Here is a 25957-nt window from a genome sequence, read left to right on the forward strand (position 1 = left end):
TTGAGGGGTCCTAACTCTTTAAGAAGGGATGAGCAGTAGCTCTATATAATTTAATCTTAACTTTGTAAACACAACTTTCAGGTGAATGCATTTATAATTCAGTGAAACACCACTTCTCCGGTTTCTGCAAGCTTCTGTATATTTCTTCTGAGAAAATGATTGCTCCAGGGACAAGTTCCTAAACACCACAGCAAGGACCTCTGGGAAGCAGGACAACAGGATGCATAGTGCTGGCGGTGAGAGGAGGAAGAGGAAAGACAGACAGGGAGGAAGCTGGCACTTCCAGTGACTTCATTATTTTTCATCAAGTGGCAGCACTGCATCTTGGTTGGACAGGGCAATTAACAGCTCCCCAAGTTCCTAATGAGCACTGTTCCTGAGATGAGAGCTTCCTGCAGGGTTTCCCAAGGGAATTTATTCCTGGAAGCTAACTTCTCAAAAGTGGCCTCCTCTGGGTGCACCTGGGTCCGGGGCTACTGGATTTGGCCAATTGGTTAGAAACAGGAATTCTGGAGCCAGAGCCACCATGGAAATTTGTGAGGGAAGATCAGTAGCACAGCTCAGCCCGGACTCCAGCACTCATAATTGTGCCCAACAAGGACACTTAACCCTTCCCTAGGAGCTTATGGGTCCTGCTTTCTTGCAAGCCTGTTCTGAGACCCTTTTTTTTCCGCAGGGGTCCACCATGCTTTGTACCTTAGCTTACTTGGGCATGGATACAGCCCCCAAAGGAGAGTTTATGGTTGGCCAGGAGCCAAAGCTTTGTCCTAGAGCAGAACCTAACCAACCAGACTCTCTCCTGGGGAACTTGAACTAGAGACTTACAAAGAATTTATTACTAACTATTAGCAAGAATAGTAGAACTTGAAGCTCAGAGACACTGAGTCTCTGAGGGAAAGAGGAAGGCTCTTGCAGCATGGCTGCTTGAAAGAATGCAGAGAACAATATGCCCTGTGATTTGAGATCATCGGAATTCCAGATCTCTGTGACCCAAAAGATCCTCATTCACACACCCAAACACATGGTCACATAGCCAAGTGGACAATGAAACATTTTTATCCAACTGACTCAAGCCTAAAGGAGTCCACTTTTGCCTCACACTGAGAAGACATGTGGGATTCAGCCAAGTTTTAAAAATGACTTCAGTCCTAATCTTAGTTTGTTAGTGAAACATGGACAGGGTTAAAATCTAGGAGCAATTGGTTCCTTAACAAGGAGAAATATTCTCAGTGGAACATAATCCTCTAAAACCCCAAGATCTAGCCTTTAATAGCCATTAGCCATCTAGAAACAATGGAAAATGGTGGGAGGCCTTTGGTTCAGTGGAAAGCACTGACCATAGGTAAATTATGGAGGTTCCCAGGGCCACAGTCATCTGATCTGTAAAGCGTGGCCTGCAAAGTATGGGCTGACCCTTATGCCTCTTCAGCTCCCACTCACCTTCTATGAACAGCTCTAGCCATACTCATCGCTTCCATGGTACTGTTCCATGCCTCCATGCAAAAAGTACCTCTATTTAAAATGCCTTCCCAAGACTTATTTGCGTAGCAAACTCTATTCCAACCTTCAATACTATAGGAACTAAATCCCTTGGGTTGTAGGATATGAAAACTGACACTGAATGATTAGAAGGCTCTGGGATGCCTTGCAGATTTAAAAAAAAAGAGTTTAACTACCATATTTCAATATGGACAGTGATAAGAAAGCTCATGAATTGAGGAGTGTCACTCCAAAGAAGTGGTTCTCAATTGGGAGTGATTTTTGCCCCCCAGGGGACATTTGGCAATGTCTGGAAATGTTTTTGTTTGTCATGACTGGGATATGGGGTGTTAGAGGCATCTACTGGATGGAGCCAGGGCTGATGCTAACTACCTTACGATGCACAGGACAACTCCTCTCACCTCAGCAAAAAAATCAATCAGCCCAAAATGCCAATGGTGTCAAGATCGAGAAACCATGCTCTAGAGGAATGCTATCAGCATGATTCAGTTCCAATGATGCCCTGCCTGTAAGACTCTCCACTCTAGTGTTCAGTTTACTGTGAGAGGGAACCTGATTGGCTCACCTTGAGAACTTGTCTACCCCTGAATCTATCAACTATGGCCAGGGAAGCAGAATCACCTAATATAGACTTGGCCACTGGAGACCCTTCTCTCTGTATTGGGAATATTTCCAGAAAAAAATGACTTCTTGTAAGCTGTGCATCCCAAGAGCAACGGGACCAGAGCCCAAAAAGACATCACCCTTTGGGAAGCCTTCCTACCCTCTTTAAGATAGAGTTACCTATCTGCACTCTTGGCTCTCACTTTATCTGGTACATGCTTAATTTCACTGAATTCTGATTAGTTTGTCCATGTCTCTCTCTCTCAAGAGACTCGGAATTCTCTATAGATTGAAACTGGAGATTCCTCATCTCTGGAAGCTCAGTGTCAATGTTCTCATTGAACATTCAATGTTCTCATTGAATTCCTCATCTCTGGAAGCTCAGTGTCAATACCTGTTGCTATGTAACAAAATACCCAAAACTTAGTCACTTAACAACCATTTCACCTCATGATTTTGTGAGTCAAGAATTTAGGCAGGGCTCAGTTTAGTGATTCTTCTGTTGCACACAAGCTCAAATGGGGTAATCAGGAGTATCCAGCTGGGAATTGGGCTAGTCTAGAGGAGTCCAAGATGGCTCCTTGTATAATTGGTACCTTAGTAGGACAGCTGAAAAGCTGGGTTCAGCCTTTGTCTGGGCTCAATCTCACGCTCCTGAGACCATGATCTGAGCTGAAGCCAAGAGTTGGCTGCTTAACTGACTGAGCCACCAAGGCAGCCCAGGGTAGCCACATTTCTTATGTGGCAGACCAGGGCTCAAAAAGCAAATGTTTCAAGAAGATGTAGGCTGAAACTGAACGGCTCTTAAGACCTATCATTAGAAGTCCCAGAACATCATTCAGCTGGGTCCTCTGAGCCAAGCAAGTCACTAAGAACTGCCCAGATTCAAGGGGAAGAGAAATGGATTCCACTTCTGGATGAGGGACAACATGCCAGAACAGAAAGGGAAGGAACTAGTGGTCATCATCCTTACGGATGATCTACCACAGGCTAGACTGGTAATGGCTCAATAAGCGTTTAATGGGCAGGTTAATCAATATGAAGATAGATTAACCCTCCTGAGTTCACACAGTTGATAGAATGGTTAGAAAACAAAGCAAATGAAAAATGCTTTTGAAACTATCAAGTGCTATCAAGATGTAAGGGGGTTCCTGTTGGGAGAAATAGTGCCAAGCTCAGTCCAGTTTTTAAGTGGATGTTTGCAGGGTTCCCTCTGGGCTCTCTTTTCTTTCATTGCAGAGATTCATGATGGCCGTTACTAATCAATCTCTGTTCTTTTCTGCTGGCATTGCACATGGTCTCAGAATCATTCTCCACACAGCACTCCTGTCATCCAGCACAAATTGGTCAGAATTGACGTAGACATCAAAAACCTCTTTGCTCTCTTGCCTAAATTCGTATTGCTAAGCCATCCCCCAAAACCCAGGTCCTTAGTTTCTTAAACCATATACACAAATTGCTTCCTTATTTTTTTTAAAAGAGAAAAATATAAAGTTTAAACCCTGAGGAAGATGAAATGACAAACACCGTCACCCTCCAAAATTGGATTTATAATGGAAATACAAACTGATTATGGTACTGAGCTATGCCATTACAAATTATTTTTTAAAAATAACTGTATGCAAGAATAGTCATATGACATCTCATAAAGGAGAAAATCTGTTTACCTTGACATATTTTCCTCTGTGAAAACTCCATTTTAAGGTGAGGCAAGCCAAAACTTGTATATCTAGATGAAAGCAAGCCTTGCTGGCTGGCCACCATCTGCTTCCATCCTCCTCAGCCACCCAGATTCCCCTAACACCCACTCTGCTGACTACTCAGCTGTTTAGGGAATTTGGAAAATACGTTTTGACTCTTCAACTAAAGACCTTAAGGGAAACCGAGAAAACAACACCATACAACCTCTAGCTCTAGTGTGACTTTCTGCCATTTAATCATACATTTGACAGGGTGCATAGCCCTGAAATCTTTCTCTTCCTTTCTCAGCCTCTAGGCTCCCACCACTGTCCTCAGGCAAGAAAACAGGCTGAAAACAAGTAAGAGAAGTTGGAGGGCCACCTACGTGTCTCAGGACTCTGAGCCCATTTACTTACCTGTATAATAGGAACAATCAAAGCAGCCTTGAGAGACCAAGAGAGTTCAAAGGCAGTGGTGGATGGGAACCTGGGGGTTCTCTTTTCAACTATGCCAGGAACTACCAGCAAAATATGAACAGAACAATCAGACAGTTAGCTTTCCAAATGTCAGCTTCCCAGCTTCCTCAAATGTGGGCAATTCCAGGATGTGTAGCTATCCTTCCAGGTGGCAGGAATCAGGCCCTACTGACTGGGGCATTGCTTCATGGAGCCATGTTCTATATTGTCTTCTTAGAAACAACCCAAGTAGAGTAATAGCAAACCCTACGAGTACTGTGCTATACACCAGCTCCTACACCCAGTGTTTACAAGCAAGTCTGTGAAGTAGGTGTTCTTGTTCTCATGTTACAGATGAGCAAATGGGGGCACAGAGTGGTAAGTAGCTCACTCAGCATTTCCCAGCTAGTAAATGGCAAAGTCTGGCTCCAGTAGCTTTAACCTCTAGGCTATGCCAGCTTTCCAGAAGATGCAGATGGTTGGAAAGAAGATAGGGCCAAGCAGGTCAGCTGGAAAGAGTTTCTCCTTCCACTTCTTATGCCTCACAAGTAGCATTTTCAGCTTTACACCACAAGGCAAATAAACAAACCAGAGCTGCGTGTAAAAACGTGGGCAATTCTCATGTTTGGTGTCAAGCATTGTGTTAAGCAAAAAAAAAAAAGCAGAAGGATGATACACTATGATTTCATTTATATAAAGTTTTAAAACATACAGAAGGTGACATATTATCTGGAGATGAGATATGATCTAGAGATTTGTACATATACAGCAACTGCACCAAGACGTTCCCTGGAATGAGAAACCTTGCTTTCAAGATTCACCTTGGGGACAGGTGCCTCCTGGGACAGTACCCAAAAGCCTTCACGTATATCTGCTATTTTGAAAATTGAGTTCAATGGTGGGAGCATGAATGTCCAGTAAACTTCTGTGCCTTTCTGGATGTCTGAAATATTTCCTGATTTAAAAAAAAAATTTTTTTTCTACCTTAGAATACTGACATCTCAATGTGGACATCCGGTTCATCTGTTGCCCTTTAGTTTATATCTGCTTCTACCTCTTTACATTAATTATCAGATGGTCCGAGTTCTTCTAATAATGCCAGTGTAATATTAACAGCTCACATTCTGGGGGAGCTTAGTATGAACCAGCACTTATATAAAAACACCAACTCACTTAGATTCAAAGGAACTCTAAGGTGGGGACTGTTAGCTCCTTTTTGCAGATTCAGGAACTCAGGTTTAAAGGAGCTGGGGACTTTCTGCGGTTCCTCAGCTACTATGTGGCAGAGCTGGGATTTGAATCTGTGTGGGTCAGACCACAGGGCCTAAATTTGAGCAAAAGTCAGGTGCCAGGGGGAGGAGCGAGACAAACGGGAAGGATGACACGGCCCCGACCTCCAGGGGCCTCTGCTCCATCGTGGATGGCTTGTGCCCTCATTTTTCCAGCTGCTGGGAGTGCTGCCGGCTGAGCTCTCAGCTGAGTCTCTCCCTAGGACTTACCCTTGGCTGAAGAAAATCCAAAGATGCACCCTCTTCCTGGAGCAGCAGCTTCCTATGCCTGTTGATTTGGGATTATAAAGGCCAGCCTTTGGCCAACTCAGAAGGGCCTCCCAGTTTGGAGCTCCTGGGGGTGAGGACCTCAGCTCTGACTGCACTGCAGCTCCACTTCTCCCTCTGCCTGCTCCTGAGCCATCATTCCCCCATGAGGTTAACCCCAAGAGCATCCCCCAGTTACTGTCTTGCACACAAATCTCCATCCCAGAACCTGCTTTCCAGGGAACTGGCCTGCTACGGTCCCATGGGGGAAGGATGGCTATCACATAAGACACTGGAATGATCCCAGGCTACACCGTGAATATCCCAGGGAGAGGTCAGGAGAGCCCAAGGAGTTTACAGACAACTTCCTACAGGAGGTGGGGACCAACCTGAACCTTGAAAGATGGGGAAAATTAGACTATTATTTGACTGTCAGAAGGCATGAAGTACTGATGCACACTACAACATGGATGAACCTTGAAAATACTCTGCTAAGTGGAAGAAGCAGACACAAAAGACCACATGTGCAATTCCACTCATGTGAGACATCCAGAGCAGGGAAATCTATACAGAAAGAAAGCAGATTGCTGTTTTCCTGGGTCTGATAGCCGGGGCTGGGGACTGGGAGGTGAGAGCTAAGGGATGTGGGGTTTCATTTTGAGGTGATGAAAATGTTCTAAAATTAACTGGAAAGGTTGCACATATCTGTGAATGTACTAAAAACCATTGAATCTTACACTTTAAACCGATGACTTGTGCGGTGTGTGAATTGTATCTCAATAAAGCTGTTAAAAAGAAAAAAGACAGAGGAGGGGGGTCTGGTTGGCTCAATCAGTTAAGTGTCCAATTCTTGATTTCTGCTCAGGTCATGATCTCACGACATCGAGCCCTGCGTCAGGCTGCACACTCAGGGGGGAGTCCGCTTAAGATTTTCACTCCCTCTGCCCCTCCCCCTACTCTCTCTCTCTTTCTCAAAAAAAAAAAAAAAAAAAGACAACGTGCATGGGTTGACAGGAAGCTGAGAGAACTGCACATGGGCCACCATGTGAGCAAGGTGTGGCAACCTGAGTGTGTGGGTGTGTGCAGGTGAGACAGGAAGTAGAAAACAATAAAGACAGTCGGGAGGCTTTGGCCACATAGGGAAGGCCTATGCCCACACAGGAGGAAGCTTGTCCCGGGAGATCTGGGTGTAGTCAGGTGGAAATGGTGCTTTACTTTAGGCTGATCAGTCTATACCGAAAGGACAGTGAGTCAGTGGAGGCCGAGAGACCAGTCAGGGGACCCTTGAGGCAATCCCGTATGTGGGCTGGGGGACAGTGTCTTTGCTGCAGCAAGATATTACCTCATTTAAGGCACGTGCACACGCACACACATCCACACACACATGCACGTGAATGCACAGGCATATACACACATGCACACACTAGAGTTACATGTCCTTTTGTGTCTTTCTCGACTCACTGGGCTCATCCCTGTATCTCTCCTACCAGTCCACCTGTGTCCCACACCACACGCTCAACCACATCAATATCCACCATGACTGCCTTCCTAAAAATGCTCTCTGCCAGGCTCTAGAATTTCCTTTGAGATGGGAGTGAGCTTACAACAGTGTGCAGCCTCCCTATGAATCTTGTCAGTTACCTCAACAACGCTTTCTCACCTCCTAAAACCAAAGCTATAATTTGGGCAGGGATTTTTGTTTGGCTGAAGATAAAAGTAATCTTGCCCTTCCCCCAGGACCTCACCCATCGGCCATCTGGGACTTCATTAAATCACTCTTATCCACTCCCAAGAGTGAGCTGAGAGTCTGTTCACCTGGCTCATCGTGAATGAGGTCAGCCAAGTGAGATGACTCAGGCCATGCCCCCAACCCAACTACCCTAAGAAACACAGAACATTAGAGGCAGATGGACCTGAAAGGTCCTCCAGCCCCACTTGGCCATTTGACAGGGGAGGACCCTGGGGCCCTCCACCTATCACTCACTGGAGGAGGCAGAGGGGCTTCCCCTCCCTCTTAGTTTCACCACTGAACAAGCCTGACCTGACATTCCACCCCTGACATGTGGGGAACAAGTCAGTGTGTCTTCTTCCCCTCCCCAGGGGAGTGGGCAAGAGTTCTTGAAGAGGCTTTTCTCCTGGGTGTCCCTTCTTTCTGAAAACACAGACCTTCCCATACAGACTCTGTGAAAGTCCCTACACTCACCAAGCAGCCACTGGGATCTGGGGTCAAATATCAGCTGAGGACCCCAGCAAATCAACCCTACCTAAAACTGAATCTGTGTCTCTGCTTTCTTATGGTGTAACCCCAACCTCACCAGCCTGAAGATACAGAAGTGGTAATAGGAATGTACATAACAGGAACGACACTGGAGCAATGTCACTGCTCCTGGCACCTTTCTGCCTGGCTTAAGAAAGTCATGTGCACATGGGGCATCTGACTCTTGATTTTGGCTCAGGTTATGATCCCAGGGTTCAAGGATCAAGCCCTGCATCGGGCTCCTTGCTCAGTGGGGGGGAGTGTGCTTCTCCCTCTCCCTCTGCGGCTCCCTCAGCTCCTATGAGCTCTCACTCACTCCCTCCTTCACTTACTTGCTCTCTCTCTCTCTCAAATAAATTAAATCTTTAAAGAAAAATGATTCTCTCTCTCTTCCTCTGCCCCTCCCCTCCCCTGCTCACACACATGTTCTCTCTCTCTCCAATAAAAAAAAAAAAAAGAGGGATGCCTGGATGACTCAGTGGTTGAGTGTCTGCCTTCAGCTCAGGGCATGATCCTGGGGTCCTGGGATCGAGTCCCACATCAGGCTCCCTGCAGGAAGCCTGCTTCTCCCTCTGCCTGTTTCTGCCTCTCTCTGCATCTCTCATGCTATAAAATCTTAAAAAAATAAAATAAGAAAGAAAACTTTCTTGATACTGTGCACAGTATCAACTCCAAAGGGCAGGGACCAACTCTGTTTTCTTCTTTGCTTTTTCCCCAGAACCTAGATAAGAGCAGTTCAAAAAATAAATTTTATGACAAAGGAGCAAAGACATATGGAGATGATGGAGAAAAGATCGACTTCAACAAATGGTGCTGGAACAACTGGACATCCACATACAAAAAAAGGATCTAGACACAGATCTTATGCAAAATTAACCCAAGATGGGTCATAGATCTAAATATAAATGTAAACTATAAAACTGCTAGAAGATAACAGAAAAAAACATAGATGACCTCGGGTTGGCATCATCTTTTTAGATACAACACCAAAGGCACAATCCACCAAAAAAAAGAAAAATTGCAACTGGACTTCATGAAAATTAAAACTTCTGTTCTGCAAAAGACATTGTCAAGAGAATGAGAAGACAAGCCACAGACTAGCATAAAATTTTTGCAAAAGACACATTTGATAAAGGACTCTTATCAAAGATATAAAAAGAACTCTTAAAGCTTAATAAGAAGACAAGCTGAATTTTAAATTGGCAAAAGACCTAAAAAGAACTCACCAAAATTGATGATCAGGTAGTAAAAAAAAAAAGCTTATAAAACTATGCCCTGCATTATATGTCATCAGGGAAATGCAAATTAAAACAACAGTGAGATACCATTATGCACCTTTTGAAATGGACAAAAAACTGACACCACCAAATGCTGGCAAGGATGTGGAGCAACAGGAACTCTCAATCATTGTTGGTGAGAATGCAAAATGGTACAGCCACTTTGCAAGATAGTTGGGAAGTTTCTTACAGAGCTCAGTTTATTCTTATCTAGCAACCACATTCCTTGGTGTTTATCCGAATGAGCTGAAAACTTACGTCTGCACAAAAAGCTGCACGTGTACACTTATAGCAGCTTAATTCATAATTGCCAAGACTTGGAAGCAATCAAGACGTTTCTCAGTAAGTGAATGGGTACACTACACCATAGTACACTATCGTGTACACTATAGTACATCCAAACAATGAAATATTATTAAGCCCTAAAAAGAAAAGAGCTATTGCACCATGAAAAGGCATGTAGGAAACTTAAATGTATTTTACTAAGTAAAGGAAGCCAATCGTAAGAAGCTACATGCTGTATGATTCCAACTATACGATGTTCCAGAAACAACAAAACTATTGCTGTTTACTGAAGACAGTAAAAAGATCAGTGGTTGCCAGGGGTTAAGAGGGAGGCAGGATGGATAGGTAGAGCACAGAGGCTATTTTTAGGGCAGTAAAACTACTCCGTGTGCTATTGTAATGATAGAAACACGTCATTATACATTTGTCCATAGAATTCACACCACCAAGAGTGATCTCTAAACTATGGACTTTGAGTGACAATCGTGTCAGTGTAGGTTATTGAATGTAACAAAGGTACTACTGTGGTGTGGAAGATTTTTAGTAGGGGAGGCTGTGCATGTCTAGGGGCAGGAGGGAAATGAGAACTCGCTGTACTTTGCACTCAATTTTTCAGTGAACCTAAAATTGCTTTAAAAAATAAATTCTATTAAAAATACATTTGGAATCAATATTTCCATTTTTCCTCATAATTCCAAGGTTCACAATGGTGCGTAAATGTACCCATGAATCAGCCCTGCTCAGCTTGCCTCAGAGTCCAGGACTGTACAGCCTTGTCACAGACCCTCTGAGGGTGCCTCTCTGAGGCTCAAATTGTCTCTAGCAAGGGTAGAAACCCACACCATATGCCTAATGAAATAAGAGAGAAAAACACACTCCCTCTGGGTTATTTTCATTCTACAGATGACCCACAGCAAGGGTTTCTGGGCCCCAGAACCTCACATGTCCACCCAAATTTTATTTTAAGTCATGTCAGTCCGTGCCCTGGGTGGCCAGGTCAGAATGTACTTGACCACTAGTCACCGAGATCCACCCTTGATGTGTAGACACTGTTGCTAGGTTTCCATGTATGAGAAAAGGCCCTGACAATATGTGCACCAGATTGAGAGGACTGGAAGGCCACTTTGAACTAAAAACAGCTCCCAGGGGCTGGGAGTAAGAGGGATGGGGGAGATCAGGGTCATCTGTCAGTTTGGAGAGAACAAAGTAAGTCAGGTGTACAGGCTGCCCCAGCAAAGGCAGGGAGGGTCCCAGGAAATGTGAGTTATCTATTGGGCTGGCTCAGAGCTGTGCTCTTGTGGGCTGTTGAATCTACCTTCCCACTCCAAGGCCATCTGTGCCAGTCGCCAAGATGCAAAGCTCCTGGGCCTCCCCTGCCCCTAGACACAGACATTTGGGTAAGCCCCAGAGGGACCATGGAAAAATATTAGAGACAGTCAGGAAACCCCAATATTCTGGAGTAGAAAGGCCCACTCCACGTTCCCTAGCTCCAAACATTGTGCGATCTTGGACAAATCACACAGAGCTGCTGGGTGATAGTAACAGAAGGTGCTAACAGAACAGTTAAGAGCATGAGTTCTAGAATCCATCAGGCCTGGGTTTGAAGTCTAATTCTACCACTGGCTCCTCAGACACCTTATTTCGCCTCTGTAAACCTTCATTTCCTCACCTGCTAGTAGCTCATAGCGTTGCTCTAGGGCCCAAAGAGAAGTGACTGAGTTCATGCAGGGAGAGCACTTGGTCCAGGGTCACTGAGACTGTAGCACCTAATACCACTGGGGCCAGGTCCTAAGCCGATCGCACCTTTTCTTCTCTCCCCTTCCTCCTCATTTAGTGGCTGCTCCATAACACTTTCTTGTTTCTATTGTTATTCAAGCTACTCACTTGCATAAAGAGTCATAGTTTTTTGAGGCTCTCCCCATCTCAGTTTTTCTCATCTCAAAGACATCCACTTCAATCATTTGCGTTATAATACTTTTGATACACCTGCAGTTGTACTGTCCTTGAGAAGGGAATGAATCAGCCAACAGAGATGTTCTAAGCCCCTGCTTAGAAGGCTGATTGTTCTCTTGCTCTTGCTAGATCAGATCCAGAAGAGCTAGGCTCAAACAGCATAGATGAGGGATCCAAGGACAGCAGCCTGTCAGCAATGGGGCCTCAGAAACCCAACCGTTTGGTTAAAATAACATAGTCACCGTACACTTTGCTTTTAATCAACATACTTCCTCCTGTTCCATTTTAAATCCTGGTGCTGGTGGCTCTCCTTGGCCTGGGAAAAGATTCGGTTATCAGGCATAGATCAGTACTGACATCCAGTGGTCACAGAAAATTGTCTGCCTGAAGCTCTCCATCTCTCTCTGTCCAGAATCCAGTGGGTGTTCACAGGGAGGAGTGATAGAGGATGTCGGCTATCAGTGGGTGCTGTTAACTTGGGAGAACCCTGTGATTTGCAGTCGGAGGCCATGTAACCCCCGCCAGGACCTTGGCAGTTTGCAAGAGGCCCATGGGATATTTGAATACTGATCCCAGAATCACAGGGACAAATGGGGACCATCACTGGCAATGTGGTTAAGACCATAAAAAATAAAATGTCAGTGGCTACACAGGCCTTTAAGTTAAAAACCTTGGTTTAAGACCTGCTGTTTCTCTGTCACCCTGGGCAAGTCCCTTAAACTCTCTGTTCATCAGCTGCCTCATGATTGAAGTTCAATTTGCCAACATATAATATAACACCCAGTGCTCATCCCATCAAGTGCCGCTCTCAGTACCCGTCACTCAGTCACCCCATTCCCCCCCACCTCCCCTTCTACTACCCCTTGTTCGTTTCCCAGAGTTAGGAGTCTTTCATGTTTTGTCATCCTCTCTGATATTTTCCACTCATTTTCTCTTCTTTCCCCTATAATCCCTTCCACTATTTTTTATATTTTCCATATCAGTGAAACCATATAATGCTTGTCCTTCTCCGATTGACTTACTTCACTCATCATAATACCCTCCAGTTCCATCCACGTCAAGCAAATGATGGGTATTTGTCATCTCTAATGGCTGAGTAATATTCCATTGGATACATAGACCACAGCTTCTGTAACCATTCATCTTTTGATGGACACTGAGGCTCCTTCCACAGTTTGGCGATTGTGGACATTGCTGCTATAAACATCGGGGTGCAGGTGTCCCAGCGTTTCATTGCATCTGTATCTTTGGGGTAAATCCCCAGTAGTGCAATTGCTGTGTCAAAGGGTAGCTCTATTTTTAACTCTTTGAGGAACCTCCACAGTTTTCCAGAGTGGCTGCACCAGTTCTCATCCCCACCAACAGTGCAAGAGGGTTCCCCTTTCTCCACATCCTCTCCAACATTTGTTGTTTCCTGTCTTGTTCATTTTCCCCATTCTCACTGGTGTGAGGGGGTATCTCCTTGTGGTTTTGTAGTCCCCTGATCATCTGCCTCATCTTTGAAGTGAGGCTGATGCAGCCCGCTGAGCCAGCCTCACAGGGTTGTGGTAAATGTCCAATGGGAGTGTATGCAAAGTGGTTTGTAAATTGCAAGCACTGCGTGGCTGGACCACCAAGATGAAGGTGGTGATGGAGAGGACAAAGGGGAGCTGGTAAGGAGGTACCAGGAAGGACTAGGACTCTGGGGGCGTGGCCACATGACAACTCTTCCAATTTCCAATGTCACTGAAGCTCTGGAGACTCAGCCTTGGACTGACAGCGTGGCCTCATCAGAAAAGCATTTCCTCTAACTTTTCCTCTGGACTCAAGCATTGAGATAAGCATTGGTGAGTAATTTTAAGAACCACCTACCTTCAACAATTACATCTTAAAAAGATTTTATAACATCAAGACATAACTCAAATGAAAACTTTGAGGCACTACTTAGACTTACGTCAGAGGGAGCTCCCATTAATATCAGCTGGACTAGTAGACCACACCCTTGTTCATTTCCTTATCATTTTTTTCTTGTGTCTCCATTTGTCTTTGGCCTAGGGCTTTGCCTACGGAGACTAGTCTCTCAAAGTAGCTCTAAATGAAATTATGAGGTGACCAGCAATAGAGAAATAGTGTGTACGTAAGAGAAAATGTAAAGAGGTGATTTTTGAGACTCAAAGACCACAGTCCTTACTCAGTTTGTGCCATCAAATTTCATAACTTATTAGAATGTAACTTTAAGAAGTTGTCTTCCTACTGAGCTTTATTTAAAAGAAACAACCAATTCTCTCATTCTTCCTTAAGTTATCAGAGGGCTTTGAACCCAAAGAAATACCATGCTGCCTTTTCCAGATTTCTATATAAGTGTATCTGTAGAGGAAAAAGAAAATCCATTCTAGCCCCTAGAATAGTGTTTTTCACAATTTATAGAATTATAGGAAGGGCTGAAAAAAAATACAGTTCCAGTTACACAGCAAAATCAGGCCACAGGGGAGCAGCTGACTCTTCTAACACCAGGAAGCTACCTGCTGAACTGGGAGGCTTCCATCCTGAGCTGCAGAGACATACCACAGTTGCTCCAACCCAGACCAGCAAGTAGTGCCCCACACCTTGTCCCCCACAAAGTGAGCAGGTGATTGGACATTAAGATTTCCTCTAACACTGCCCCAATAGAGCCCTGTCCCTCCTCGTCAGTCCTTGTCAGAGCCAGCAGCATCAGAGCAGCCTCTACTTCATGTCCACTTCCCAAATCTCTCTGACTGGCTAAATAGAAGTCACACCCAGAATCCTAGCTACAAGGGATCCCGGGAGATGCTGTTTTACCGTTTCTGGTTTCTGCATGACACCAGGAGAGCAGAATAAATGGTGAGCACCAACCCACTGTGCACGCCACAATGGCTTATTTTAATTTTCTTTTAGAGTTATTTTCTTTTTTATATTAATCTTTTTAAAATTACAACAGTACTACATGCTCTACCGCCAAAGATAACAAACAATATAAAAATGAAGTAAAAAAGTGCCCTGCCCCAACCCCATTTTCCAAAGGCAATCACTGTTCACAGTTTGGTTTCTATACATTGGAGGGGGTGGGGGGGAGTAGTACCACGTACTGCTCTGTAATTTGCTTTGTCACTTGAACGCATATCCTGGACATCTTGACCATGAAAGGACATGTGATTCTAACTCATGCTTTAAAAAGAGACACCGAGCATCCCATCAGAGAAGTTTGCTACAGATGGACATTAAAGTCGTCACTAATTATTCCCTATTATACATAATTCAAAAGGAACTGCTGTTCAAGCATTTGGAAAGGTCAGTTTTCCAGAAGTGATAAACCTGTACCATATTTTGAAGCTGTGTCTTCCTAATCACCACACAGTCAGGAGATTTAGTTCAGCCAGCCAGAATTTAAGATTCAAAAAAATTTGGTTAAGCCCTGAAAATTTTTGAGCAGATATTGCTGGAACCTCAGGGGTAAGCATGAGCGGTTCACAAACGTGCCCCCCCTTCTTATTCCTAAGGTGCCTGCCCTCTGCCAGGAACACACAGGTCTATGCACAGCTGGTTGGTACATGGCCCAGGGGGTGAGACACAGAGGGCTGGGAGAGCAGGAGTGAGGACATGGTGTTGACCTTGATGGACAGTGGTTGAGAGTGCCAGAAAGCTAAGATTAAGAGTCCTCCACCATGGGCAGCCTGGGTGGCTCAGGGGTTTAGCGCCACCTTTGGCCCAGGGTGTGATCCTAGAGACCTGGGATGGAGTCCCACATGGGGCTCCCTACATGGAGCCTGCTTCTCCCTCTGCCTGTGTCTCTGCCTCCCTCTCTCTCTGTGTCTCTCATGAATAAATAAATAAAATCTTTAAAAAGGAATCCTCCACCACGTGAGTATCAAGGGGTCAGAAGGAAGTCTGGGTCATGCATCATCTGCTGAGTCCCCAGACGGCCAACCATGACATGTGACATTGCTTGGCAAACTGGGCACCAGCTGCTACAGATCACCTCAAAATGTGTTTCCCCTGCAGTTGTTCTTAAAACCTTCACTTCCCCTTGTCTCTACATGAGCTAGGCTTCCCCCAGCATCTCAGCCAACCACAGTCTAAGCCTGTATAACACAGTGGCCTCAGTGATAAGGGTCACGGTGAGCATGTGCTGCTCTGTACATGACATCCATGCCTGCTTCTCTCCCCGACAGATTAGAGAATATGTTCTCCTCCATTCTCTGCCCTGGAATCTGGACAGAATTGTTTCCTACCCTCTCCACAACATGTCCCCCTTCCAAGACCAGTGGCTGATTTTAAGGATCGGATGCAGCCTGAGTCATCAAGGAAGAGTAAATCCTAGCACTTCTACAAAATCTGTGGCAAAAAAAAAAAAATCTGTGGCAAAAAATATCCTATCTTTCTCAGAAGGTCTGAAACTGAGGCATGTTGCTACTACAAGGGAATGGCTAAGGCTTGAATATCCGGAGGTCATTCTGTGAAACCCGAGGAAGGCAGATTAGAAAAGTAAAGAAATGATTTCAGAGACTTCATTAGAGCCTGGATCAAGCATCACCTGAAGGCAGGCTTTTCTTTAGACTTCTAAATTACATTAGCTAGTGTATCTACTTTATTGTCTGAACCAGTTTAGGTTGGAATTTTCTGTCATTTGCATCATCCAGAGATAGACACTTTTTTACATATCACCCACAGGGGCATTTCCTTTACATCGCCTCTAAAAACAACCTATGTGCAACCTCTATCACTGCACCCAATTGCTGCCCCAGAAACCTCTCCTGCTGGCTTCTCAGTGAGAGCTCTTTGAATCCACGTCCTAGAAACTTAACTCAAACTGGCTTAGATGAAAAAGAATCATTTTGGCAGAGAAAGGAGGAAGAAGCAGAACAAGGACCTTCAAGACTTCAAGATTCAATATCTCTCCTTGGCCTCCGGGATCATTCCTCAAATCTTTTTTCTCTAAGAGGTTAGAATGTGGATACCCTCAGCTCTAGGCTCAGACACACATAGTTACCACCCAAGAGGGAAAGGTTTACTCCTCCAGCTGAAAACAAAACTCCTGGAGAGCTCGAACTAGCCCATCTGGGGTCACATGGCCATCCTCGGGCCAATCAGTGCAGCCAGCAGAACGAGGTACAATGACTGGCCCAGCTTTCTCATTTGTTTGTTTGATTTGGGTTTTTGGTTGGGGGTAGGGTCTACTGGCCTGACCCTAGACCCCATTCACTGTATAGAAGAAGGTGTGGTTCCTTGAAAAAAAGGGAGCAAAGCTGAGAAAGAGGTTGAGGGATGCTGCAAGTCATGATAAAAATGTTCGCAAAACCCTAGAGTTTTTGTGCTGATCCACTGAAAATGGGTGCAAAAGAGCTTTTGTAAAATGGGCTTTGTTTAAAGCTGGTGGTCGTTTGTGGACAGAATCACCCGTAGAGCTGAGAGGCCAGGAGGTGGGGTGACCGAGCCAGGACGTGAAGGCAGGCCTGATGGTTTGCAACTAGTATTGCGACCTATGGCGAGTCACGCAATGTGGCCAAGCTCAGTCCTAGAAGGATTAAGTAATGTCATGTGCCTCGCACAATGTCTAAGGCTTTAGTACCTTCCTCCTAGCATTTAGAATCATCATGGAAGCCCAACTGTGAAAGTCTTTTTCTAAAGATGTCGGTAGCAGGAAACTTCAAAATGTTGGGCCCCAGACCGAGTGGGGCCCAAACAACCAAGGGAAAAAAAACAAACTGATGGCAAATCAGCCTTGACCTGAAAAGGTTTCAAGATCTAAACCATAACAAAGAAATGCCAAAGGAAGGAAGCGAAGGAAATGTGAGCTCGGGTGGGCACTTTTTCCTGGTCAAGCCATTGTAATGCACCCAATCAGCATCCACTCTGGTCTGGCATCTGGTCCTGTTGATTTCTATGTTGCCTCTTCAGTTAAATGCTATGAGGTTCATACTCTTCTTAAATTAAAACAAAAACATCCAACTTTCAGGGACTCCTGGGTGGCTCAGCAGTAGAGCAATCTGTCTTCAGCTCAGAGCATGATCCCAGGGTCCTGGGATCTGCTTCTCCCTCTGCCTCTGTCTCTGCCTCTCTTTCTGTATGTCTCTCATGAATAAATAAAATCTTTAAAAAAAATTAAAACCAAACCATCCAGCTTTCAGTTATTAAGTGGCAAGACAGTGATGGGGCTGATTGACCCTACAAGTCCCTGCTGACAGTCTGCCCGTGGCTTCCCGATGGCAATCTCTCTCCAGTCCCAAAAATCTTCCTGACCTGAGCATCCCTCTGCTCACTCTTTCCATCTGGGGGGCCCAATGGCTGGAGAATACACTTGTACAGTTGGCTGCAGAGGATGGACTCGGATGCAGAGTGTGCCGTGCAAGGAAACCACCGCCTGCAGATGCAGCCCGCTGTGGTTCTCGGGGCCACTGGGAGAGGGACCCACTGTGCTTCTGGGCCACTGTCCTCTGACTCCAACCCACTCACTCACCAGGGCCCTCACAGAAGCCAGCTGCCTGGCAAGGTGAGAGATTAGACTTTGACATGTGGAACATGAACACGAGATCAGCCCAACCCAGGAGATGGCAGCTAGCAGCTCAGAAGCTGGCTGGGGTTCATCAGCCCCAAGTCAGAGCCGCTGGTGCTAGGCCGAGATTAGAAAAGACGGGCCCCTTTTGGCCCAGTGAGGCCTCCAGGGCCAGGCCCAGGACCACAGAGGGTTTATCACACCTGGATCAGGGGAAGTTCCTTGTCTACAGGGTGTGCACTTCCCCGGTGGGGAGGAGAGATCAGTGTGGTCAGAGCGGCGAGCACGCAGGCAGCCTGGGGAGCCACGTGGCCGCTTCCTTTGCTCCTGGGAGCTGTGGGGGCCCAAGAGCCACGGCTCAAAATCAACAGGAGCTGGTCGTGGTGGTTGTACCCTCGCTCTTGCACTTTCTCCCCACCCCCGCCCTCTCATGAAAGGCAACTCTTCTGATTAATTTCTGGTTTCCTGTCATTGTTCCTGACTTGTCATCAATCTCAAGGTGTGCCGGGATGCTTTATATTTACTTGGAATAGCTTGCCTAGGCCTGCTGAGTTGGCAATCCTATTAGCAAGATTTTTTTTTTTTCATTGTGTTTGTGAAATGAAATAAAATAAAAGGCCCTGTCTCCAGAGAATTCTTCATGCCCCATTTCTCTGCATGCCATCAGTTTCTGGGGGAGATCATGAGGTCTTCTTGGGGAGCGGGGAGCAATGATGCTTCTCGACCTTGGTGCCAAGAAGGCCTGGGAGGAGGTATTGCTGGTCCAGCCAGGGGCAGGTGGATCGAAGTCCTGCCTGCCTTTGCTGCACACAGAATCATGGTGAGGGGGGAGGGACAGGCCAAAGCAAAGAAGTCATGCAGCTGAAATCAAGGCCAAGAGGCTGGCGTGCGAGCCAGGGGCCCCAAAGCAGGAAGGTGGGTTCCTAGTTCTTGAGCAAGTAATTCAAGCTCCCTCTAAGGCTCACTTTCCTCATTTGCAAAGTGGACAGAACAATTCCTGCCTCATAAGGTGGCCAGGAGGATTAAATAAAATCTCATATGTATAATGCCTTGGCACAATGCCTTGTGCAGGGATGGTGTCCAACAACTATTTCAGTCATTCCTTTTTTGGCATTACATTCCATAGTGCTGTATATTAGAACATGGATTCTGGTGGCTCAGGGAGAGGCAGGAACCCTTTTGGGGAAGGGTGGGATAAGAAAGGTTTGGGAAAGGCTCGAGAGCCCGTAGCACACATATGACTAATGAGGGGAGAGGGCAGTAAGCCTGAACCTGCTCCCAGGAGGTGATGTATTGCAAAGAAGCAAGAGGCAGAGATATTTCTGCACCACTAAATGGGGAGAACTCAAGAGTACGTCTCTGGGTCACAGAGCTCAGCCTTGCACTTGCTGCACTCCACATGAATAGTCCTTGTGTTAGAATTTATAATAAGTCCATTCTTAGCTGGTATTTTTTGTGGCTGGCTCCTCCATCATGGTGAGCATGGGCTATGTCTAAAATGTAAGCACTCCTTGATTCCTGTCAGAGAGAGAGAGAGAGGAGAGAGTTCTCTGGTGAAAGGTTAAGAATAGTTGAAAGACATTTTTATAGGAAAGGAAATCTTCCTACAAAGTCCCACTTGGGTGGAAATTTGACACAATCCAACAATGGAATATTACACAGTCAGTAAAAATGCTTGTATTTGAAAAGAGCAGAGTACAAAGGTGTACATACTGTGTGACCTAAGCTATGTCAAAATGCATTTTTAAATTTTGAAGATGAAAATATACCTCCTTACCTGTAGGCAGTGGGTGATGAAAGCTTTTTGGTCTCCACTTTTCTGTATTTTATCCACTTTTCTGTATTTTACTAATTTTCCAAACAGCATGTATTTTGTAATAATAATGAGGACAAGGGGAAGTAGTTGGAGGAGATAAAGAACTTTTTATGGCCTCTCAAGCCTCCATGTATTGCTAGTTCCCATTTAAAATTGCACTTTCCCTCTCAGGATACTCAAGAAGTCACGGGGAATGGGGAAGGGAGAAAACAGCACCAGGTGACACGTGCATGAGCATCAGACCCCAATCTACAATTGTAGGACCCAGGGCCCCTTCCCAGCCCTACAGGGTGCTGACAATGTAGGTAATGATACATCCTTGTGGTGATTTCCTTAGCACCTCACGTGCCAGAAAAAGAGAGGACCCATGAGGCCAGTGGTTTTCCAAAAGCAATCTTATATAGAAGTTTAGTATGTAAAACAAGTTATGAAGGAGCTTCATGTGAGGAAGGGATGCTGAGTTTCAATCATCCCCTCTAGCCCCCTCCCCACATCCCATCCCTCAGTCCTTCTTTTGAACTCTGTATCTAGAAAAGAAACACAGTTAGAAAACCTTGTACTTCACTGGCCCATAATGTGGAGAACAGACAAGATCATGATGGGGGAGTTGAGGATTCTAAGTAACTGATAAATGCATTTCTGCAGAAAATTCATATCCATTTAAATAGCTCCATACAGCTCTGTTTTAGGAACAAACAATAAGGCTGTTTTTACCAATACGTCCTCTGGGAAGGACATAGGGTTTGAGTTGTGAGAACATTGAAGTCTGGCTTCCCTAGTTGCTACGCGGACCCTACAGTTTATGAGATTGAATAAAATCCTAATTACTAGGAGTTGATTCAGGCTTACAGTAAGTTGTTTGCTCCTGGTGAGTTCTTTGCTTGGTTTCAGGGCGGGGAAGGGAGGAGGTATGTGGAAATACTCTTAGATTTGCCTCCTGAAGGAACAGATTGCTGTGGGTTCTAGTTGTTATTGTTATTGTTGTTGTTGTTGCTGTATTATCCATGTGAGTTTGTGAATTACGAGAACTTGTTTGCAAATATGATCTGAAATCTTAAAGGCAGGGGTCTTTTCTGCATTTTGATTATTTAGCTTAATGTAGCCCCTTTCAGAGGTCTAGATCCTGGCGAATGGGAAGCTCTCAGTGGCTTTTGAACACTTCTGCCTCTGAGTATGTGTAGCCACTGGAGGCCTGAGCGGTCCCTTCCCTCTGTCTCTAAAGAGGGGAAGCCAGAGGCTACAGGCAGCCTTTGTAAAACACACTGGTGTGAGTTTGTATGCGGGTAGGTGTGCTCAAAGGGTCACTGGGTGTGCATTTCTGGACAGCCATGTGCTGGGGGGGCCCGAAAGAAAGGGTCCAGCCTTTCTTGTTCCCCAGAGGCAGCAAGCTCCTTTGCTGGGGTCCTATACTGGGCCAACAGACTGCCCCCTCCACCAGCTACTTCCTGGGTGGTGACTGACCTTAGGCAAATTTTCCCACCTCCTTGAGTCTAAGCACTCACCTGTGAAACCGAGATAATCACAGCCACTTATTATGAAGACTTTTTACATAATCTCATTGGCTTTGTGATTATGTAAGAAAATGCTTTCAGAGATACTTACAAATCATGTAGAGACGAAGTAACATAAGATCTGGGGTTTGCTTTAAAATAATTCAGCAAAAATAGAGTGGGGGGAGGAGTCCATGGGCATCAGTTTCAAGAACAGGCAAAACTAATCTGTGGTGATAAAAATAAGAATGGAAATTGAAATGAATAAAAACAAGTGAAAAATGACAAGTGGAAAAGAGCACCAGGAAACTTTCTAGAGTACTGAAAATGTTCTGTAACTTGATTTGAGTGGCGATTCCATGGGTGTAATTTTGGGCAAAACTCATTGACCTACCAATGGTTCTCTATATACATTATACACCAAATAAAAGTTAAAAATCATATTTAGCAAGATCTTTATAAACGTTGAATCCAAGTGAGGTGTATGGAGGTTCGTTATACTATTATTTCTACTTTGTGTATGTTTGACTATTTTTATAACGCAAAAAAAAAAAAAAAATTAAACATTAAAAACAACCAAAATAGGGGCACCTGGGTGGCTCAGTGTTTGAGCATCTGCCGTTGGCTCAGGGCGTGATCCTGGGATTCCTGGGATAGAGTCCCGCATCAGGCTTTCCACAGGGAGCCTGCTTCTCTCTGTCTATGTCACTGCCTCTCTCTGTGTCTCCCATGAATAAATAAATAAAATCTTAAAACACACACACACACACACACACACACACACACAACCAAAATAGCTGTCAAGTTCCTGGTCCTGTGCCCAGCACGGGGTGGCCTCCCGCTCTGAGAACGGCCCCATCAGAGCCACCCTGAGCCCTCCTTCCTGGGTGATGTGGAAATTACATTATGTCATAAACAGATGCTGGCCTTGCCTGTGAGTGTGCTTGACAAGACTGATTTTCTCTGTCCTTCAACTGAAATGAGGTGAAACAAATAGCCAGACAGTATTGGAGATACACGCCTTTTCCAAGCTCCCATTCAATGTGACATTCAATGTGAACCCCTCCGCACAAGGGTCTTCCTCCCCACACAGAAGCTGTGCTCAAAGTAGCCCCAGTGAGGGCCAAGCCAAGAGGAAGTCACAGAGGCCAAAGCTGAAGACGTGTAGACCTTGTAAGACAAGCAGGAACCACTCTGGATCTAATTTCACTTTTGCAGGGTAAACATTGGCTGTGGCCAAATCAGAGGGGGAAAAGTGAGCACCAGTGACCTTTGAAGTGAATCAAACACATCTCTTAAGAAAGCCTTCATTTTTATGAGGGTGGTGGTTGCTTGTTCCCACGGGCTGAGCAAGAGCACTGACCCAGGAGGATGGAGAGGGGAGCAGGGGAGTGGGGGGGGACTGCTCCCAGCTGTCTCACTGATGATCCACATGACCCTCGGTGAGTCACTACCTCTTTCATGGGCTGCTTTCCTCCCTCCACAAAGGAGGGTTTGAACCTAAGGAGCCCTTGGATATGTTCCAGCTTTGTGATTCTTAAAAACAAACAGTGAGCCTGAGGTGGAGAAGGACTCCAGGTCAGGGAACAAGCTTTGCATTGCTTCCAGGCAGGAGACACATAAGGACACAGGTGGGACAGAGATTGTAGGAAAGATACGGGGTGTGGCCAAATCTTCCCAAGTTTTCAGAGACACTGAAAATCTGGATTTTTATGTCCTATCTCCTGATTTTCAAGTGATAGCAATTAATTCAAAATTAAAAAAATTTATTTGTGAATGGCATTAAGTCCCCGGTCAGCAGAATGGGCCTTCGGTGTGATGTCATAGCCTCCTGGCTAGATCTCCGTCTCCAATCTTTCAACATTAGGGTCTCATGGCTCCTTAAGTCTCAGAGCTCACCTCCTCAAGGCTGAAGGTAATTGTTAATGACAAACATTTCCAGCATTTTTTAACCATAACTTATTGTAAAATATTTGTTACATCTACCGGTGGTTGTATATGTGCACAGGCATACATAAAACCAAAAGAAAAGATTTACAAAATAAAATTTACCCCTACTACAAGCAATGCCCTTAGATATTTTCTATTCCATTTTTGAACATTTTGGTGGGAACGCATTAAACTGACCTCATGGGTCTTGTTGGGAAAACACTGCTTTAGGCTCCATGTTTACTAATTCTCATTTAATTTTCTTTCTTACCTTATGAGGTAGGAATTATAGGAATTATTATTACATCCATTTTACGGAATGGAAAAATGAATCTCGAGTTTCACACAGCAGATCTAACTTTCTTTCCTCAATTAATCGAGAAAGGCAAGAATGAGATGAATTGGAGGACTCCAAAGGGCAAGGTTAGAGAGGAAAAGTTCAGAGGCACAGCAATCCAGGAAGATCTTGAGGAGAACAGAAAAGTAAAGCAGAAAGATGAAACCTGAACATGGTGGGGCATGCAATTTATAGGCTCTCTTTTGTCTATACTATGGAATCCACAGGAAAATATGCATGGCTCCTTGAGCCATGGGTAAGTGGCTTCTTCAAGGAAGAGCCGGGTTGGTCATCCAGGTGGCTCCTGCAGATTTAAGGGGGTGGTGTGACAAGGTTGCTAATGTCTAGGTCACATTTATGCACTTGAAATTCCATCTCCAGACTTGTAAGGGCAGGTGATTGGTAGCTACAGTGGGAGAGAGTATGAGTAGCATTCAAATCCAGATCCATGTGACCACCAAGGCTGCCTGGGAAACCTTACCACTCAACTCGACCCATCTCCCAGTTCATATGAATAAACTGACAAAAGTTCCATGCTTTCTCCATAGGCAAGGGTTAGAGAAGACAAGAGACAGAAGTGTAGCCTAGGGATGTCAGTGGGGAAGATTTAGTTTCTTTTTTTTTTTTTTTTAAGATTTAATTTATTTACTTGAGAATGCACATACAAGTGGGGGGAGGGGCAGAGGGAAAGGGAGAAGTAGACTCCTCGGTGAGCAGGGAATCCAATGCGGAGCTCAATCCCCAGGATCCCAAGATCATGACCTGAGCCAAAGTCAGACGCTTAACCTACTAAGCCACTGAGGTGCACCAGAGATTTGGTTTTTTAAGGCTGATGAACTTGGCTCCCAGCTAGACCAGTCAGCCAAGCCTAATACTACTTTTTCTCTTCAAACTTTGCAGCGATCTAGGCTGGGGCAGGAAGGCCAACAAAACCCTGCCCAGCCTGGCCTAGCCCAGCATGGCTCTGCACAGCCTGACCTTCCTTCACCTGCAGCACGTCTGGGCTGTTGAATCTAGGATGGCTGAGTCTCTCCCCATCTCTTTGTCTCTTTCCTTTGTGTCCCGAATCCCCAGATTCCTCAAGAGAACCAGTGGAGTTGAGTGTCTTGTTGATAAAGTCCAGGGGCAATGATTTTAGACATTGCATTGGGTGGCTTTCTGCTTTCTCCAAAGTGTGCAGTACAAGCACTACTGCTGGGTAATATTTAAGCCAAGGAGTCTTAGATTAGCATCTCAAAAGTCAATTAAGAAGGCAATTTCTTCCCTTGGATTGTATTTGTATATTATTAATGAACTACAAGGCCTCCTTGTGTGGTAAATTAGCCTAGGTAACTAGGGAGCAGAGTACAAATATTTTTTCCCCTTAATGGCCCCAAACATTTATCTCATAGAGAAAGCTATATACAAGCACAAGGAGGGCTCCCTGTTCCGGCAGCTGAGGAAGCACACCAGAGCAGCTCTGATAAATATTGATGTTTGTTTATCCAAATGTCACAGACCATCTTGGCAAGCTGCCACCCTCTCCCACCCTATACAGCCGTAACTGTCAGCACTTATTATGCAAGAAGGAGATATAGGAACCCCAACGGCCTTCGTTGAATGACTTTCAGCCTTTGTTTCCTGAACACACACACAAACACACACACACATGCACACGTGCACACGTGCACGCATGCACGCATGCATGCATATGCACATGTAGAGAAACCAGTTGTCTCAACCTATAAGTGTTAGGAATGGGACCAAAAAAACTTATGTTCTATCTTTAATCGAAGGGCAGAAGAACATACTCCTCTGAATAAAGCAAATGGCAATTGGAAGATCTGGACCTCATTGAAAGAACTAGTTCAGGGACATGTGAATGCTACCCCCAAGGGTTGCTTTGTCACAAAACCAATGCCATTAAGAAATAAGCTATGCTACCTGTAAGTCCCAGAGCACTAACGCAGAGCTGTTTATAACCACCTACCTGGTAAGTCACCATTGAGTTCCTGAGCACCTACCAAGTCCAAGGCAGTGTGAACATTACCTCTCATTGAACCCCACTCATCTATTTCTTTTAAGATTTTTATTTATTCATTTGAGAGAGAGAGAGAGAGAGAGTGAGCACAAGGGTGTGTGCATGAGCTGGGGGTGGCAAGGAGCAGAGGGGAGGAAGAGGGAAAGGGAGAGAATCCCAAGCAGACTCCGTGCTGAGCAGGATCCCACAACACTGAGATCATGACCTGAGCCAAAATCAAGAGTTGGATGCTTCACCAACTGAGCCACCCAGGCGCTGCCCGGCTCCCCACCGCCACCCCCATCTATTTCTAAGCAACATGATTCTGCTTCAACATGTTTAAGGACTAAA

The 25957-nt window shown here is 45.2% G+C and overlaps 1 long non-coding RNA gene across 1 annotated transcript; it reads right to left on the reverse strand.

The window, feature by feature from the left end:
* Nucleotides 1-19197: 19197 nt before the first annotated feature.
* LOC140620544 (uncharacterized) lies at nt 19198-22122 on the reverse strand. Its single transcript, XR_012020303.1, has 3 exons — nt 21933-22122; nt 21454-21569; nt 19198-19553 (listed from the first exon to the last, which is right to left on the reverse strand). It is a non-coding gene; the product is annotated as an uncharacterized lncRNA (long non-coding RNA).
* Between the last annotated feature and the right edge of the window lie 3835 nt (nt 22123-25957).

Source organism: Canis lupus, chromosome 29 (assembly GCF_048164855.1).
Source record: "Canis lupus baileyi chromosome 29, mCanLup2.hap1, whole genome shotgun sequence".
NCBI classification, from domain to species: domain Eukaryota; kingdom Metazoa; phylum Chordata; class Mammalia; order Carnivora; family Canidae; genus Canis; species Canis lupus.